This window comes from Triturus cristatus, chromosome 4_2, assembly GCF_964204655.1.
Source record: "Triturus cristatus chromosome 4_2, aTriCri1.1, whole genome shotgun sequence".
Taxonomy (NCBI): domain Eukaryota; kingdom Metazoa; phylum Chordata; class Amphibia; order Caudata; family Salamandridae; genus Triturus; species Triturus cristatus.
In genome coordinates this window covers 935,391,026-935,410,634 of record NC_140586.1, presented here as the reverse complement: position 1 = coordinate 935,410,634, position 19,609 = coordinate 935,391,026, and the positions used below count along the sequence as shown (strand labels likewise).

Genomic DNA, 19,609 nt, shown 5'->3' with positions numbered 1-19,609 from the left:
AATCGTGATTTATGCAGCTCGTGTTCAGCCATCATTTGTTCATATGACATCATATGGTCTGTCATCCAAATGTCACCTAGGTTGGAGATCCCTAGTCTATCCCATTTCTCGAAACCTTGGAGCCCTACTGTTTTGGCCAGAAATATACTCCTCCATAGCAGTTTCTCCTTTGTGAATGCCTTGTGCCAACCCACCCAATGCACTGTCTCACTCCTACCAACAATAGGGATAGCCGTGAGTGCTGGCAGGTCTGGCAGAAGTGTCTCCCCGTACAGGACTATGGGGTGCTTCCGGTAAGAGCTGTACATTTAAGTTTCGTGTTCGGGTGTTTCCGTTCTCCAAATATCCACTCAATAATCGGGAGCATCTGAGCCACCCAGTAGTTTAGTTTCGGATCCACTGCCCCCAAGTCTCTGTCTTAAGTGGACTGCATGCAATTCCTGTGAGAGACCCACATAGGTATTGATGCTGGCCTGCACTTCCGTGAACCAACATGTGGGGGACGTTTAAAGGGTAGTTTTGCAGGACATAGAGCAGTGGTGGAAGTGCCACCCTTTTGAAATGGGTTAAACACACCAACATATTGAGGGGGAGGGTCCTCCTTCTCTCCGAATGTCCCTTTTGTGTTCCCAGCAGGCCCCCAGGTTCCTTGGTTATATGCATCCCTAGGTATTTAAATGACCCTGTTACAAGTCTAATTGTCTTAGATACTGTAGGCAAATCCAGGGGAGCGCCCACTAATGAGATAAGAGCCGACTGGCCCCAGTTTACTTTCAGGCCGCCCACCTTGTCCCATATCTCCAGCATATGCATCGATCGTGGAAACAATTGGGTTGGGCATTGGATATTTAGTAGGACACCGTCTACCTACAGAGAGATTCGTTCCTTCAGGTCTCCACCCCTCCTAAACTCCCCCCCCCCCCCCCACCCAAACTTGGTCATCCTTTCTGATTAATTTAGCCAGGGCTTCTATGACGAGGGCGAATGGGAGAAGGGAGAGGAGACCGCCCTGATGGGTGCCCCAACTGATAACAAAAAACTGTTGAGATAGAATACCATTGACACAGACTCTGGACCAGGGTTCAGTATATAGCAGCTTCACTTAAGCACAGAAGGTAGGGCTGAAGTCCATTCTCTCCAGAATAGCTTTCAAGAAGGACCTTACGACTGAGTCAAAGACCTTTTCGAAGTCTAACTGCATTAAGGTCGTGGGATTGGGGATGGAACCCAGACAAGCTAATTCCATATTTAACCTTCTAATACAATGTCATAAGCCCCTATTCTGATTGTGGTGTACCATGGATCTTATCCCTGAACAGTGCGATTTGGGTGGGAAATGCTCCTCTTCTGCACATTGAAGCCTTGATTATTGCTGTAGATCAGTCTAAATGGTCTTGAAAACTGGACCTTGTAGCGGCATATCATCAGGTGGTATTAAATGAACAATCTCGGCATCTTACTGTCTTGTCTCCACTGCTGCCGAGTTTCAAAATGTTCGAGAACATTACTAATTCGAAAGAAGTGCATGACAAATATGTTGAAAGAGTGTTGTCCAGTGGGCTTACTATCAGAGAAGACAAATGTATCTTTGGAGTAAATTAGGTTGAGTGCATAGGCCATGTGTTGACATCTGATGGGGTTCAACCCTAACCGATCATTGTTGATATTATTGTAAATGCACCAAATCCAACTAATAAGGAGCAACTCAGGTCTTTTTTAGGTCTCTACGGATTCTGTGCAAAGTTTATTACATAATTTGCAGACCTGACTGAATGCTTTCGGCAATTGTTAAAAGAATGTAGAATTTGAATGGTCTGCAGTATGTCAACAAAGTTTTGATTGCATCAAACAAAGTATTATCTGTGCTCCTGCACTACAGCCTTATGTTGAAGGACCCAACATGTTGGTGACTGTGCTGCTAGTGCCTATGGCATGGGGGCTGTTTTGTCACAAGTGAAGGATGGCAAAGAAGGCACTGTAGGGTTTTATTCGAGAAGGATGAAAGAAGGGAAAACAAGATATTCTGTAATAGAAAAAGAAATGTTGGTGTGTGTTCAGGGTGCTGACAAGTTTAAGCCATATCTCTGGGGGGAAAAAGTTTGTTTGAGGACAGATCACAGACCAATCGTTGATATTTTGTCTGGAAACAAAATTAAGAAAGCCACTGCCAGATTATCTATCAAATTATTGGAGTTCAATTTTAGTGTGATTCACATTGTGGGACGAAATTACGTAAGAACAGATTTTCTGTTTCATTTACCAGATGCCGGAAATTTGTGTGAGGTCGATGTACAGGAAGAAACTGAGGAATGTACCATTGCCAAATTTGAAAATGTGGCCATTTGTTCCGATATGATGGTATTGTGTGTTCGGTTGAAGGAGGATGCTGTATTGAACAAGGTCATGAATCTTGTGAACTTTGGGTGGCATAGGGGAAAAACTTTGGGTATATCTTTGCAATCTTATTGCTAGGTGGCGGATGCTCTATCTTTGGTAGGAGGATTGTTCCTAAGAGGTGATATGTTGTTTCCAGAGATATTTCCACCAAAGGATTTTTGAGACGGCTCATGTAGGTCACCTGGGTATGAGCGCCACTAAGCGTAGAATAAGAAATCATATCTGGTGGCCTGGATTAAATGTGGAGGTCAAAGGATTAGTGAGGAATTGTGCACAATGCTGTTTGAGTCATAAACATTTAGTGACTACTGTGCTTACTGCTTTGTCTGTTTTATGTCCTGGTAAGGTGTGGCAGACAATTGTGGTTGATTTCTTTTTTGGGAACTTTTTCATGTATTACCTTCCAATATAAGACACTTAATTGTCCTGATGGATCATCTTTCCAGGTGGGCGGAAGTACGTGGCGTAGCAGAACCCAACAGAAACTCTGTGATTAGTTTTCTTTGTGAAGTGTTTGCTAGAGAAGGGACTCCTGAGGACCTGCTCATGGACAATGGAGTTCAATTCACTTCTTACACTACAGTAGAGTTTTTAGGCAAGTGTGGGGTGAAACATTTACTCACACTATTGTATCACCCTCAAGCCAACGGAAAAGTAAAGAGATTCAAACAAGTTTCTAGTAGAGTGTATCCAGAGCACGGTGACATCCAGAGTAGACTGTGAAGTAGCTATCAGATTTGATGTGGGCTTATAGATCTACACTTCATTAGATCACTGGTAAAGTACCTTTTGAACTCATTAAAGGAAAAAAGGGGTGACTCGAGTCCTTTTTGGAAGATCAATCAAGCAGAGCATTTATAGAGCGCATTACTCACCCATGAGGGTCTCAAGGCGCTTGGGGGGTGGGGTGCTGCTACTGCTCGAACAGCCAGTTCTTGAGTAGCCTCCTGAAGGTAAGTAGGTCCTGGGTATGCCGCAGGTGGATGGGGAGGGTGTTCCAGGTTTTTGCAGTGAGGTAGGAGAATGATCTGCTCGCTCTTTGGATGCGGGGGATGGTAGTGAGTGCGAGGTCGGCTGAGCGGAGTTGGCGGTTCGGGGTGTAGAAGGTGAGTCGTCTGTTGAGGTATACCAGTCCGGTGTTGTGAAGTGCCTTGTGTGCGTGGGTGAGGCACTTGAAGGTGATCCTTTTGTTGACGGGGAGCCAGTGCAGGTTTCTTAGGTGGGGTCAAGGCTGTGATATGTCTACAGCAAGTGATGATGCCAAGAAATTGAGTGACAAACGCAGTGTTTCTCGATGTCAGAGCGACACGAGGTGGAAGAAAAAAATGCCAGGGAGGTCAAATTCAATGTAGGTGATTCGTACGTGTCAAAGACCCCATTTTGTTAAAGGGATTTTCAAAATTTAGAGATCCAGTTATAGTCATCGAGATTAGAGGCAATGCTGTTCGCGTTGTGAATGGGCAATGGTGGAATATAGCAAGAGTTGCTAGAATTGGAAAATGTGATAAAGAAAGTGAACAAAAAATGTCTGTAAGTGACAAGCTCGTGTCTGATTCAGGGAATGGTCAGAGTTCTGGGTTAAGGATGAGTGCTCGTGTTATCAAAGTACCTAAAAGATAAACTCCTCTTAAATGTTAAGTGGCATCTGGTTAGTTTTTCATATTTACTTTAGGTATTGTTTTTCTCTGGTTATGTGTTGATCTCTTGTCCTGTTTTGCGTGCGTTTGTTTGTGTGTGGTAGTGTCTCTGTTGTTCTCTATGTGGGTGGTGTTAAAAAGGGGGGGAAGATATGTGGCATCTGCAGATAGGATTATTTTACTGTTTATTGTTATATGATGTAATAAGGCAGTGTGTAGATATTGGTTATGTTAGAACTAAGCAACAGACTGTAGCTCACCCTCAAACCTGTCAAACTAAAAATGGCTAAATATTTTATATAAGTAAAACCATAAAGTAAATAAAATCATTAAACTGCTGCTCTATAGCATACTGTGGGAGTAGTGAATGAAGCCAGCACCTCCGTGAACAATAAGATTTTATGTATGGCACAACATCCTGATATCCACCATACTGTCTTGGGTCTTCCTGATCCATATCTTACTCCAAGAGCTGTTCTTGTTTTAACAAAATCTTGACCATATGTATCTACCTAAAGCTGTAACTAGTATATGAGTGCTATGCGAGCGCCCTTTTTTTTTAACTAAGTTGCTTGATGAATACTGGTAAATGACCACCTTTGCTGACCTAAATAAGATGTGACATGTTCAATAGAACCTTTATTTAAATATCTGAATATGGTTAAATGTGCCTGCATAAGTTTCAAAGATGGTAGATGTTTTTACAGTCAATTAAAAATTCTGTATGCACATTCCATTATGTTTTCATTTAAGTAATTTTAAATCTCTTTCCATCCAACAGAAAACAATACTTGAATGTTCAACATGTTTAAGACTAATGAAGGTAATATTGTAAATCTGCAAAAACACAGTCTGAAATATTGAGTTCCAGTGTTAAGAAAAACATAAGTGCAGTCAGAGACAGACAAACCAGAACATAAACGGACAGATCCTCGAAGAAGCGTAGAGGGAAATTCAGTGATTCTGCAAGTCGGAGCTGTGCACCTCCATGCCTCAAGACGAAAAAATTACCTCTACAAAATTAAGACTACACAGATGAACCAGCTCCTTTGTAAACGTGTCTAATACTAGCTTTGATTGTGCGATTCGTCGGATTTGATTACAGCACTGCTTTCCTTTCTAAAGTGATATTAGACCACCATTCAGTGCTAGAAGTGTATTTTCAGAATTTTTCGGGCCATTCCACAGCAACCAGAGAAAAGCACAATGGAGTGGAGCCAGACAACTGAAAGTTAAAAGAAATAGGAGTTCTACTATCTAAAATACAATGTACTGTCCCAATTTGCACAGACAAGAAGAAGGATGAATCTTTACCCGCAAGCGTACAGAACCATTATCCAATCTAAAGACACAATACCCCACAAAGAAGCCTTACACATATTATGAGTGTGGGAAGTATTCGGTGACGATTGCACTTTATTGTTACATCGCAAAGCCAATATGCAAAATTCCAGACAAAAGCAATGTGATAATAACACAAGTTCTTTATCAGCCATGTTGGCCCATCATGAAGCAGTCATGGGATGTAAACAAATATATACCTGACTCAGAGACACTAACCAAGAGAGAAGTCTCAGACGCAGGCAGAGAGAGCTTTAGTTTGTCATCAGAAATAATGCACCCTCAGCAAATGCACACTGGGAAAAAACAATTCAAATGTTCTGAATGTGTAAAGAGCTTTATGAAATTCTCAGCCCTACAAAGACATCAGCGAACACATACAGGGGAAAAACCATACAATTGCACTGAATGTGTGAAGAGCTTTAGTCCATTATCATCTCGCCAAAAACATCATCAAACACACACAGGGGAAAAACCATATGATTGCAGTGAATGTGGAAGTAGTTTTAGGTATTTGTCAACATTAAGGAATCATCAGCGAACACACACAGGGGAAAAACCATATGATTGCAGTGAGTGTGGAAGTAGTTTTAGGTATTCATCAACATTAAGGAAGCATCAGCGAACACACACAGGGGAAAAGCCATACAAATGCAGTGAATGTGTGAAGAGCTTTAGTCAGTTATCGCACCTAAAACAGCATCAGAAAACACACACTGGGGAAAAACCATATCACTGCTGTGAATGTGGAAGTACTTTTAGGCATTCATCAACATTAAAGTATCATCAGCAAAAACACACAGGGGAAAAACCATTTAAGTGCAGTGAATGTGTGAAGAGCTTTAGTCGATTATCAGACTTAAAACACCATCAGAGAAATCACACAGGTGAAAAACCATTCAAGTGCAGTGAGTGTGTGAAGAGCTTTAATCAGTTATCGCACCTAAAACAGCATCAGAAAACACACACTGGGGAAAAACCATTCAAGTGCAATGAATGTGGGAAGAGCTTTCTATGTTTATCAAACCTAAACCGGCATCAGAAAACACACACTGGGGAAAAACCATTCAAGTGCAGTGAATGTGGGAAGAGCTTTATTCAATTTTCACACCTAAAACCCCATCAGAGAACACACACAGGGGAAAAACCATATCATTGCAGTGAATGTGTGAAGAGCTTTAGTCTATTATCACACCTAAAACAGCATCAGAAAACACACACTGGGGAAAAACCATTCAAGTGCAATGAATGTGGGAAGAGCTTTATATATTTATCAAACCTAAAACAGCATCAGAAAACACACACTGGGGAAAAACCATCTAAGTGCAGTGAATGTGGGAAGGGCTTTATTCAATTATCACACTTAAAACAGCATCAGAGAACACACACTGGGGAAAAACCATATAATTGCAGTGTTTGTGTGAAGAGGTTTAGTAGATTATCACTCCTAAAACTGCATCAGAAAACACACCGGGGAAAAACCATTCAAGTTCAGTGAATGTGGGAAGAGCTTTGTATATTTATTGCATCTAAAACAGTATCCGAAAACACACCAGGGAAAAGCCATACAATCACAGTGAATCAGGAAGTTGTTTTAGTTACTCTTCAGCATTAAGGTGTTGTTAGAAATTAGGTTTATAGTTGACAGAGGTATGCTCCCTGTCCAAGAAGAAACTGGTAAAAAGTTGATATAACCTATATAAAAAGCAGTCTGCACCCCTTCGCTGCTAGGCTCCCCCCCTACTTGCCCCCCGTGCTAAGCCTATTTGGGGTAGTTTGCGCTTCGGCCTGCTACGTCGGGCTGAGGGAGGATCCTGCGTTCTGCCGGAGAGGAAGGAGGTGGTCCAGGCCAGTGCTTTGCCTTGGATTCCTGCGTCGTGGAGACAAGTGCATAGGGTGTGGTGGCAGACTGTGTCAAAAGCGGCTGATAGGTCCAGGAGGATGAGGGCCACGGTCTCGCCATTGTCCAGCAGGGCCCTGATGTCATCGGTGGCGGCAATGAGGGCAGTTTTGGTGCTGTAGTTGCTGCGGAAACCGGACTAGGACGGGTCGATGATGTTTTTCTCCTCGAGGTAGCGGGTCAGCTGTTTGGTGACAGTTTTCTCAATGACCTTCGCCGGGAACGGGAGCAGGGAGATGGGTCGGAGGTTCTTGAGGTCCTTGGGGTCTGCTTTGGGTTTCTTGAGCAGGGCGTTGATCTCGGCGTGCTTCCAGCTCTCCAGGAAGGTCGCAGTCTCAAAGGAGATGTTGATGGCTTTGCGGAGGTGGGGTGCGAAGGTGGCGCTGGCTTCATTGAAGATGTGGTGAGGGCACGGGTCTGATGAGGAGCCGGAGTGGATGGTGTTCATGATTTTGATGGTGTCGTCGTCGTTGATGTTGGTCCAGGTGAGTAGGGGTTCGCTGTGGGTGGTGGCCGTGGGGTCTGAGGTGTCGTTGGCTGCCGTGGTAGACTGGTTGTCGAAGCTGTCGTGGATGTCTGCGATCTTGCAGTGGAAGAAGGAGGCCAGGAAGTTGCACAGGTCTTGCGAAGGTGGGATGTCGTTGGTACTGGAGCTGGGGTTGGAGAGTTCCTTCACAATGTTGAAGAGCTCTTTGCTGTTGTGTGCGTTGTTGTCAAGGCGGTCCTTGAAGGAGGTCTTTTTGGCGGATCTGATGAGGTGGTGATGTTGGCGCATGACGTTCTTGAGGGATGCTTGGTTTTCTGGTGTCTGTTCGAGGCACCATTTCTTCTCCAGCTTTCGGCAGTTTTGCTTGGAGGTCTGGAGGTCCGTGGTGAACCAGCTGGCAGTCTTGTTGGTGTGACTGTTGGAGGGGTTCTTGATCGTGGCAAGGGTGTTGGCGCAGTCGTTGATCCAGCGTCTGAGGTTGCTGGCAGCGGCGTCAGAGTCGGTGTGGTCTGTGGGTGGGCTTCGAGCGAGGGTGGTGTGTAGCTAGTCTTTGGGGATTTTGCTCCAGCAGCGGCGGGGGATCTGTTGGGTGCGGTGGTGCGTGTTAGGCTTCTCAAAGGTGAAGTGGATGCAACGATGATCGGTCCAGTGGAGTTCGGTGGAGTGGCTGAAGGAGAAGTGGGAGCTTGCGGAGAAGATGGGATCAAGCGTGTGCCCGGCGGAGTGGGTGGGAGTCGTGGCGAGTTGTTTAAGTCTGAGTTTGTAGAGCAGGGTGGTGGAGTTGGTGTCATTGTTGTTCTCGAGGTGGAAGTTCAGTTTCCCGAGGAGGATGTAGTCCGTGGACTCAAGGGCGTGCGTGCTGACGAAGTCGGCGATGAACTGTGGTCTGGGTCCAGGGGGCCTGTAGATCAGAGTTCCTCTGAGGGTGGTGTTGGGATCAATGCAGATCTGGAAGTGCAGGTGTTCGGCGGTGTTGAGGGTGTCGTCGGAGCAGCCTTCGACACAGTTGATCATCATATTCTAACTTTCTGAGGTTGGAATTAAGGACAATGCCCTTTAAGTTCTAGTATCTTTTCTGTCAGACAGGGAACAACATGTGGCATTAGGTCAATTCACCTCCGTTAGCTTTAAGCTACCATGTGGTGTTCCTCAAGTTTCAGCATTGAGCCCCTTTTTGTTAATCATTGCGTAGCCCCACTTGCACGGCTCCTTCAGTCTTATGGTTATTCAGCCATATCCAATGCGAACGACATTCAGATTATTTTCTCAGTGTGTGGTAATTTGAAGGAGACAGTGGAATTCTCCAATATGTGCATGACTCCGTTCAACAACTGGATGCAGCTTAATTGCCTAAAATTAAATTCTGGTAAGACAGAAGCTCTTCTCCTGGGTAATGACACCTCTTTTTGTTTGCCCATGTGGTGGCCCGAGGATATGGGTAAGCGTCCCTCGCCTGTAAACAAAGTATGCAACCTGGGAAATATCGTTGAAAATGTAGCTGACCTTCAAAAATCAGATCAATGCTCTGGTATCCTCTGTCATCTTTTTACTGAAGCTGATAAAAAAGATTTGCCCATTCATTCCATCTGGTCTTCAGAAGACAGTGGTGACTGCCTTGGGTCTATCCAAACCTGATGATGGAAATGCCCTGTTCCTTAATATCCCCAAAACACCTTTGCAGAAACTGCAAATGCTGCCAAATGCGTTGGCTGGACTTCGTTTGGGTATCCCTAAATACCAATCCATTTCTCAAGACCTGGCAAGAGTGCATTGGCTGTCAGTTGATGAAAGCATTGTATAACATTGGTACAGATTACTTAAAACACCTTTTTACATGGTGCACTCCATCAAGAAACCTGCGGTCAAACACAGCCAAACTTGTAGTGATCCCTGGAACGAGGAGAGTCTCCGGGGGATGCTTCATCTCAGGAACAGCTAAACTACGGAACTTGCTTCCTATCACATTAAAACACAGTCCTAACCTATGATCCTTTAGGAAAGCATTGAAAACCTGGCTTTTCAGCATATAATGCAGCTATTGTATCTTTCCGTATCCCACCAAACAGAAGCAGCGCCAAGGCGCCTATGGTAATCAAGCGCTTTATAAAATTAAATCAAAAATCAAGTGTATATCTTTCTTACATGACAAACTCTGCTTTGATTCTGGGTGGAAAGTTCACTGAATTATTTTGAGAATCTTTGTCACTGAGTGTATATGACTGGCACAAGGATCGTGATCACCTCACAGTTTTCTCTGCTCAAATATGTGTATGGAATTCTGTTAAACATGACGTCATTTTGTGCACATATTCACTCCAGTACTTCTAAACGTGTACCATGCAGATCACAGAACTGAGAGTAAGTAAACTATGAACAGCGCTATAAATAATAAAATGTTTGTCTGAAAGGTGCTATAGCTAGATGAGGTGCATTGTTGGTGAGTGGTAGTGAGGGAATTCATGGAGAAGGAGGAAATGGGGGAGGGGGCACCAAAAAAAGACTGTTGCACTGTGTGCGACCAGTGTTCGGGCCAGCCCTGGATGGGAGTGTTAGTCCCTCAGAAGTTCGGGTCTAGTTGCGCCCCTGGTGTGCTGGTGGGGTCAAAGAGGTTGCGGAAAAAAAAAGCTTAAGTGTTTTGTGTTTTTACAGTCATTTAAGTGTGTATAAAATAATGCAATAACAGCTTAATTGGATAATAAATGCAAGTTAAACTAACTGGTGATAAATGCACTCTTTTAGGTTATGAAACCTCCGTTTGCGACTACCATCACTGCAGATGTCTGTGTGTGTTAAAGCTTAGCAACACATTATTGAACCCTAGTTGGTGCAGAGGAATAGTGACCTTTGTATTTATAGTCAGGGCCACTGGAATTACGCAATTGTGCGGTTTTGGAATTTCGCGCATAGTTTCGGATTTTCTGCATTTGCCACATAATCCTGTGGAAAACTAGCTGCCATGGCTGTTAGCATCAGCTGAAGCCATTTTGTATTGTGGCAGCCATTTTAGTTAGCCATGTGCTCGCCATGTGCTTTCTCCCTCTTCACTATTGCCTTTCCTTGTATTCTGCTTGTGTCATTTATTTTAGTTAATTCTTTCAGCACTGAGCTAGAGCATCGCACACGCTCAGAAAGACCTGTAGCTGCCAATACCCTTGTCCTAATATGTAACTGCCAGGCTATTCTTAAGCAGTTTAGTCTCTCCTCCCACTCTGTTGACTAAGCAATTCTTATGTATCCTTATATGTATTTGTGTGCACACTTGTACTGCCCCTTTTTGAGTCTTCATGCTAACTCAGCAATAAACTGGCCATAAAAGGCCCCTGTTCTCTGTACTCCTTTGACTGTCTCATACAGCGGCCTGAGGGTACCGTATGATGCAGTCTCCCTCATGTGAGGTTAATAAATACTTCTTTTTGATATTACAGCTTCCATGCCAATCTCTTCTTTGTTGGTTTAAGGAACAGGTGTATCAGTGAACCCCTAAAAAGGTTTTTATTTCTACAATCCATCATCTGCTGCATAATTTGCAGATTAAAAAAAAAAAACTTGTTTCTAGCTCAAACGGTTTAAAAGTTTCTGAAAATGCAGCTACACGTTACCTCGCAATGGAAGGCCATTAAAAAATATACTTTTTAGTAATAAGTAATCAAACTGTATCGAATGCAGACATTTTTGTAAGTGTCTCCACTATTCCAGGTCTTAGCTGATAACACCCTTACATTACATCTCAAAAAGAATAAATGTTTGCCACCATGAAACTTTAAGCAGAGCCACTGGAATTATTCAGCGGAAGAGGACCATATTATGCAGCAGGTTTGACTAAATTATGCAGCAAGAAAAGGTAAATTATGCGGCACAATGTGCCACATTTTGTGGTTAGCATTATTTCATTATTTTGTAAATTTAACTCAAGGTTACGCTGTCAGGGGAAATATTTCACCTCATTAGTACCAGTTTACCACCCAAATACAGCAGTAAGCAACGACAAGATTACCAGTCAATCTTTGCAAAGGGCCTTCCATCGCTCCGGAACACTTTGTCACGCTTTAAGTAACTTTTGTTCGTTTGAGCTAGAATCAAGTTTTTTTGTTGAAATCTACAGATTATGTAGCAAATGCAGTAAACTGATAATAATGTGGAAAATGCTGCTGCTGCAGAAACTCATAATTCCAGAGGCCCTGCCTTTAAGTGAATCAATTAATGGCTGGTAATAAGGCTGGTTTCTTTTTTAACTTTCTGCACCACCACCACACCATTCGCTTTCAGGCATAGGCACCTCAAAGTCAGTATTCAGGGTCAGTTTTTGTGTGAAAGCTGAGCCCATGGGGTGGCAGGTAGGCCAGCAGGGTTGCATTCAGATGCAGAGCCCTAATCCTCTCGATCCCTAGGGCCTCGCAGTTATGGTCTAGGAGACCGAGGAAAGGAGCGAGATTCATAGATATTGGCAAAGAGAAGGCCCAGAATAGGGAGCACTGTATGGGGACTTATTTTTATGTTTACAAATGTCCAGCGACCGCTTCCTCATAGCGATACCCCAAAGATGGAACAATGTAAGTGTTTTTATTTTAAAGGGGCATTCATTAGTGAAGCTGGTACTGCTGCCAGGTGTGTAAGTGACCACTGCTGCCAGGTGTGTAAGTGGCCACTGCTGCCAGGTGTGTAAGTGGCCACTGCTGGTTATCATTAAGGAAGCAGATGCAGCAGGGCTGGGGCCCATGGATTTGAGGGGCCCACTGCATCACAGTTATGACTGTCTACCTTTAAAAAAGGGGCATCGAAACTTATTTTCCTTTCAAGCATTAGGACAGAGGTGATGATCCATTATGGTGGGGAAGAGGTAAAAGATGCAGAGGAGATAGCCTGCTACTCAGAACTGCAGTTATCATTAGTGCAGCAGGTGTAGTTGCATTGGGGTCAAAGAGTGTGAGGGGCTCACAACACCCCAATTATGGGGAGCAGTTTGTTTAGGATATTATCTGTTTTTGTTTGATGCATTTGCTGTTTTATAAGTCTCCTATTTAGTGCGGTTCATAAGCTATAGAAAAAGTTTTCCTGAAATCATCTCCTAAGCCCCGCTCCCTGCACACAGCTATGTCCCTCCCGCTCCCCTAATCCTTGCCATAAAGTTTTGGAGGAGGGCCCGACCTCAAAACATTTTGCTAAGCTGGAGCTCAGAGTAAAAAAAAGTTTAAAGACCTCTGGTCTAGAGTCTTCCTCATGAGGAAGGTGTGAGAGTCCTGATGTGACACTGTTAGTCAAAGCTTCAAGGGGAGGTCACAAAGACACAGAGCCCATGGATTTCAATGTCAAACCTGTTTATCGCCACTTAGTAATCCTCACAATCGCAATAAGTGACTGTATCATCACCCCCGCTCCACCCCTTACTGGGTCCAGATGGGCTGCTAGTTGGTTATATTCAGCACAGGTTTGTAAATCAAGGTTTTATGATGTGAAACTTGAAAGTAATGGAAACATGCAAACATTACGAAGTGATGGTGAGGGCGGGTCCAAGCCCTGTGTGACACTATTAGTACTCCTACCAAGAGTGTGTACATGTATCTGCTAACTGCGCCGCTCCATGGAAAAGGTCAGCCATACCTTGACTCTCTCCCTGCCAAACCCAACCTATTCTACTCCCTCTCCAGTTGCACCCGTAGGCGACTGGTAGGTGAAAAACAGACACTCCCTCTGTCAATTCCAGCTTAACCTAACCTTCTTCAGCAACACCTCTAGCAGACAGGGGGGTGAACACTTCAGGCAAATACAACAGAACTAGGGCTGCTGATCGACCCCGATCACAGGCCCAGAGCGGCTGGTCCGAGAGATCCATGAGGGATGGTTTGATTCCGTGTGAGCAAAAACTTCGCCGTTTCCTGTTTAGAAATGCCGAGTGTTCACAGGGGGCAGGCAGCCCTTGTTCTGGAAGAGCATGGGTGTTGAGTGCTTAAGACCTGGGGTTACTCGGCCCCCTTAAAATAATTTATTGATAGTACACATATCACCAGTACAGCGGCTGGTGTCAAACTCTTGAAGGGGGAAGAGTACGTTCCCTAAGCTGCTGCAGTTAGAGCTGATGCTAGGTAACCAACCGAACTTCAAGCAACTCGGTTTCTGCTGGTTCTTTTGGTCGGGCACCGCCAGAAGCTCCTGTAGGCTTTCTTCAGGAAGTAGTGAGTTTGAAGCGCTACATAAGGTATGAATCGAGCAACCACATGACTCCATGTCACTGGGAAGCAACCCTTCTATTTCTGGATTTTGATTTAACATATCATTGCATTGTTGTAGTCTTGACCCAAATAGACCAACACACCTGATAACAATGATATCTAACAGCAAAGTGCAGGAATGGTAAGATAGTGTTCCTTTGACCTGGAAGCATCTGATTACCATACATACTACAGAGTAAACTTTGCACAGCATACTTTGTGCTCTGTTAGAGTTGTTACTTTTAAAAACAATATATATTTACAAATAGGTGGGACAGGTAGAATCAGAAAAAAACATTTTTAAAAAGTTCTAGCAAGCAAAGCATTCAAGATATGACGCAAAAATGGTTTCTATCGCTTAGTAAACACAAGTGCATAGAACCAAACGTCTGATGAGTAAAGAGCAGACACTGTTATCTTGTATGTCAGTGTCGTCTGAAGGAAGCCCGCAGGCGGTGTCTTGTGTGTCGGCGTCGTCTGAAGGAAGCCCGCAGGCGGTGTCTTGTGTGTCAGCATCGTCTGAAGGAAGCCCGCAGGTGGTATCTTGCCTGTCAGTGTCGTCTGAAGGAAGACCGCAGGCGGTATCTTGTCTGTCAGTGTCGTCTGAAGGAAGCCCGCAGGCGGTGTCTTGTGTGTCAGCATCGTCTGAAGGAAGCCCGCAGGCGGTATCTTGTGTGTCCGCGTCGTCTGAAGGAAGGCCGCTGGTGGTGTCTTGTGTGTTGGCGTCGTCTGAAGGAAGCCCGCAGGTGGTGTCTTGTGAGACGAGGTTGACTACCTGAATGGTAGAATCTTCACCTTTGCGACTGAATATGACTATTTAATGACCAAAGATGACCTCACTGCACCAAAAATGACAGCTTCTATTAGTTCCATCCTCTTCGTTCTATCTATTAGTTCCAGTAATACGTCACTCGATACACCAGTTACTAGTGGATCAGAACAGGGGGATGCCTTGATAGATACAACAGGCAATGAAAACCATTTTTTAAAAGAGGTTTTAAGAATAAAGAGAGGAAACAGGGAACAGAACAAACGCCCTATGTTAAGCCCAAGACAAGGAGAGGGAAAAGAGGGGGCAGAAAAAAAAGAGAAACAAGGCATGAGAACGAGGTCTTGGAACAGGAAGAAATAGACATTGTCAGTATAGTTTACTTGTCCACAAAAACCCTTACAAATGATGATATGGCTCTCCTAAGAAAAGGCTTGAGTTTCTGTCCAAAAAGTAATGGCAATGTGGGAGATCTGAAAATAGATTTGTACAAATTTATAAGGAAAATGAAGATTAAAAAGCATTTCATGATGTGTAATGAAGTGAATAAAGAATATTGTTATGAGGGATCTTAATGTAATAAGTGATGTTCGGATTGAAAGTGGTTTGAAAGAAAAGTCCATACAGGCAACAGCATTGACATTTTCCATAAATTAGTATTGAATGATTTGGACAAATTTGACTCAAAGAAACACACGCCACACATAGTAAGGGACAATTTAACATACGGGGAAAGGCAAGCATTAAAAGAGATAAGGAATGATGACAGTATAATCATCAAGGAGGCAGACAAAGGGGGGAATATTGTCATTATGGCCAATGTAGATTATGAAAATCAAATCCTTTCCCAACTGGGAGACTTGGACTGCTATGAACCCCTCACTACTAATCCAATTTGGAAACTGACGGACCATATTAACCAACACTTGAAACAGTGGCATGGAATGGGCATTTTAGACCGAGATGAATATAGTTACCTACAGGTTAACAAGCCCAGATATCCATGTATTTGCGCGCTCCCTAAAATACACAAAAATCTACCCTTCCCACCAGGTAGGCCCATAATTTCAGGGATTGATGGCCCCACTGAAAAAATATCAGAATATGTAGACATCTTCCTTAAACCGATGGTGTACAACCTACCATCATTCATACGTGATACCAAACATGTTTTGGGGCTCTTATCAGATATAACATGGGAACATGACATGACACTAGTAACACTAGATGTTACCGCTCTCTATACGAGCATTAAGAGAGAGTGTGGACTTAAAGCGATTAGGAAAATCCTAAGTACAAGGTCAGCTAGCACATGGGAACACATAGATGCTAATCACTATGATTGAGCTGATCCTAGACAATAATGTTCTTCTATTCAAAGAAAAATGGTACCGCCAAAAACAGGGAGTTGCCATGGGTTCCAGGTTCTCTCCCTCGTATGCCAACCTTTTCATGGGTTGGCTGGAGGAAAACTGGATCTGGGGCCCAGCAGGTTCGAACTGGACTGACTTTATTTTATTTTGGGGCAGATATATTGATGACTGTATCATGATTTGGACAGCGGACACTGACAAATTGATTGAGTTTGTAAAACACCTGGAACATCAGATTCACATATGAGGACAGTAGAGACAAAATAACATTTCTTGACACAGAACTATATGTCAAAGATAATCCGATTCACAGTAGGCTGTACCGGAAGGATACAGCCAGTAATGCAATTCTACATGCATCGAGTGCACACCCCTCGCACCAGATTAACGCCATCCCTTATGGGGAATTTGTTAGAGCCAGACGCAACTGCAGCTTGGAATCTGATTTCAAAACCTATACAGAAGCAATGACTAAACGTTTCAAATTAAGGGGTTATAACACACGCACCCTAGAGAAAGCTAAATGAAGGATTAGTAAGATTAAGAGAGAAACAACTCTAAGGGACATCACGAGTAAAAAGAAGAATGACAACAAAATCAGATTTGTTACAAATTATACCAATCTTTCTACCGTTTTGACCAAAAGTCTTAATAGACATTGGCACATTCTGAGAAAGGATGAAACAATTATGGGATTTATTAATGACAGACCGGAGATAACTTACAGAAGAGGAATATGTCTCAGAAACCTTTTGAGCCCCAGTTATCCTACACCAACAACTAATAAAAATTGGCTAACAACACGTACGATGGGTTTTATGGATGTGGACATTGCTCAGCTTGTAAATGGGCCAACAGTAAAAAAGTGGACTTCACAGGTCCTGGCAATAAACGATATAAAATCACTACAAACAAAAACTGCAGTACTAACTTTGTAGTGTACATAATTGAATGATGGTGCACCAAAAAATATGTAGGGAGCACCATTTGTCCATTACGTGAAAGGATAGATGAACACATGAGGGCAGTCAAACAGGGTGACCTCAGATACCCTATTGTGACACATATCTCAGAATGCCTTACACAAGGTCAACATAAAGACTTCTCCTTTTACGGAATAGAGCAGACCATGAAGAACCCGAGGGGTGGTAACAGGGAACTGACGTTACGCAAAAATGAGGCTTCCTGGATTCTTAAATTGCGGACGACTGACATTGGGATGGATTTTGATAATGAGATGCACTAGTTCTTAGGAAAATGAGAATCACAGACTGAATGCTTATATACATAAGCACACTGAAATTATCTGTTAATTCTTGATGTGATCTGATGCATATTGATTGAAATGGTATAATAGGGATCAAAACAAAAATTGTGTTTTTTCAATATATGTTATTATGATCTATGAATAGCTCTGTCACTTATACACAATAGTCACTGATGACAATCCCTGAATTATATAATATTCGCAGACACATAGACTGGATGCAAGGGATTTTATTGGTCCATAGATATCATTATGAGAAAGGTTTTTTGGCAGTGTTTGGAAAAGAAGTGAGAATTTTTTCACTTTCAAAACAAACGCAGAGACCCATTGGGAAAGCACAAGCCAAGATAGTTATATTTTGAACAGAAGATACATAGACTGGTCACAATACTTAGATAGTAACCACAGTAATCAGACTGTGCGATCATTGAGCTACGATAGACTAGCAAGATATTAGACTAGCCTATATAATTATGAAGAGCGCTAACCATTTTGAACGCTCGCTCAGAATAATATTTGCACGTAATTTATCCTAAGCATGACGCTATCCTGATTCAAAATGGCCGCCACTTAATATTGTTTCACCTACACAGGGAATACTGCCACACTTTTTACAGATTTGTAAACTTATGAACTTCATATCTTCTCACACTCGACCCTTAGCCACTATATACAGGGTCGTTTCTGATAATAGTATCATGTATTTATAAACTCGTGACTCTTGTAATTTCCCTTCTTTTCCGCCCATGATAATTATGAATTTTAAATATAGACCTTTCAGATATTTTTAAATCATTGCCGAATTACTTTTAGGCATTGTAATACACGCACTCGGCAATTCTCTGACCAATCCAATATGGAGTTTGCCGTTTCTGAATAATACACGTGAACGTGCATCGGCGTAGTGATCACGTGATCCCTCAGGACTAGAAAGTCATTCATGTGGTGATATGCTGGCACTCGCATTTGGAGTCCGGCGTGAGGAGGAGGCTGCGTTTTTCGGCAGCGCATTTTTACAGTCCACAGGTAAGGAGATATAGCGCATGCTTGACATGAACACGTTAGTACGTGAAATATAGGATTTTGTAGATAACAGGTTGGGAATTTGCCCAACTACAGTGCCACCCCTTACTAAAGCGAAGCCATACTGTATTTGTCTTTCTCCGAATTAGATTGGAGACTACAATTGCTAAATCTGAATTTATCGTGATATCGACTTTACAGCCCTTACTAGGAATTCCCCTCATGCCACAGGATTAGTGTGGCTTGGAATTACCGCCGCGCTATAAGTATAAGTATATATTCATGGAATTTTAGTAGGGGGCTTTCACTCGACAGCCTTTATTTTGAGCTCAAAATCACAGAGATTAGCACAGAGTGTAACTGACACCTTCTGTGTTTTTCTCTCTTTTTCTCCTTTGTATGCTACTTTTACAGACCTTAATACAGCGAAAGTGTTCAGGTCAGTGGGTCTCGGTCTTATAATTTTGGTAGGGTTAAGAATAACACTGATTTCCCTAACTTTTGAACTACAATGTTGCGTTCAAGGTTGTGTCACTTGGTGACTCTTTTTAGGACTTGAATTAGAGATACCTACGTAACGATCCATATAGAAATTAATTCTTATCACATATTCAACCATTATCACGCGCACTTCTCACCTTTTAGCACAAATGAATACTTCTGTATAACTGTTTTCTCAAGGGGTGACTCAACACTTTTTTAAATGTCACAGATGGCACTATATGCATGAACAAACACTGGACTATGAGGTGTTAACACATCAACTAGCACAATGTCATTGTAATTACCCTGGGAGCACATTTGTTTTTAACAATAACAAATGTTTGCAATAAATTATAAAAAATAACAAAATAATGTAAAATATCATATCACTCTCTACCTAGCCGTAAACAAGTTGCATGTACAATCATACTGAGGCGACGAAACACGTGTTAGCTTGGGAACTACTTTCTAAACTGAAAACTTGGAGATCAATTAAAAAGAAGAAAGAAAAAAGAAAGAAAGAAACTAAAGATTGATTTATTGTGTTTCATGTGTGATCAAATTCGCAAACTTTGAGCACCGTCACTAATATAATCTCTTTTGAATACCTGGTGGAATTACCTATAGGTGCCTTTCACCTATTACCCATACCACCATATCTAGTGAAATTACTTGTGTGCCGGCGTTGTCTGAAGGAAGCCCGCAGGCGGTGTCTTGTGTGCCGGC

At 42.8% G+C, this 19,609-nt stretch overlaps 1 pseudogene across 1 annotated transcript in view; it reads left to right on the top strand.

Annotated features, from left to right (window-relative positions):
* LOC146838959 (uncharacterized) overlaps window positions 1-19,609 on the top strand; it is a 67,775-nt pseudogene that overhangs the window by 12,454 nt on the left and 35,712 nt on the right. The window contains exon 2 of the transcript XR_014960750.1: window positions 4,816-6,869. The product of XR_014960750.1 is annotated as an uncharacterized LOC146838959 (transcript). The remainder of the gene's footprint in view (window positions 1-4,815; window positions 6,870-19,609) is intronic.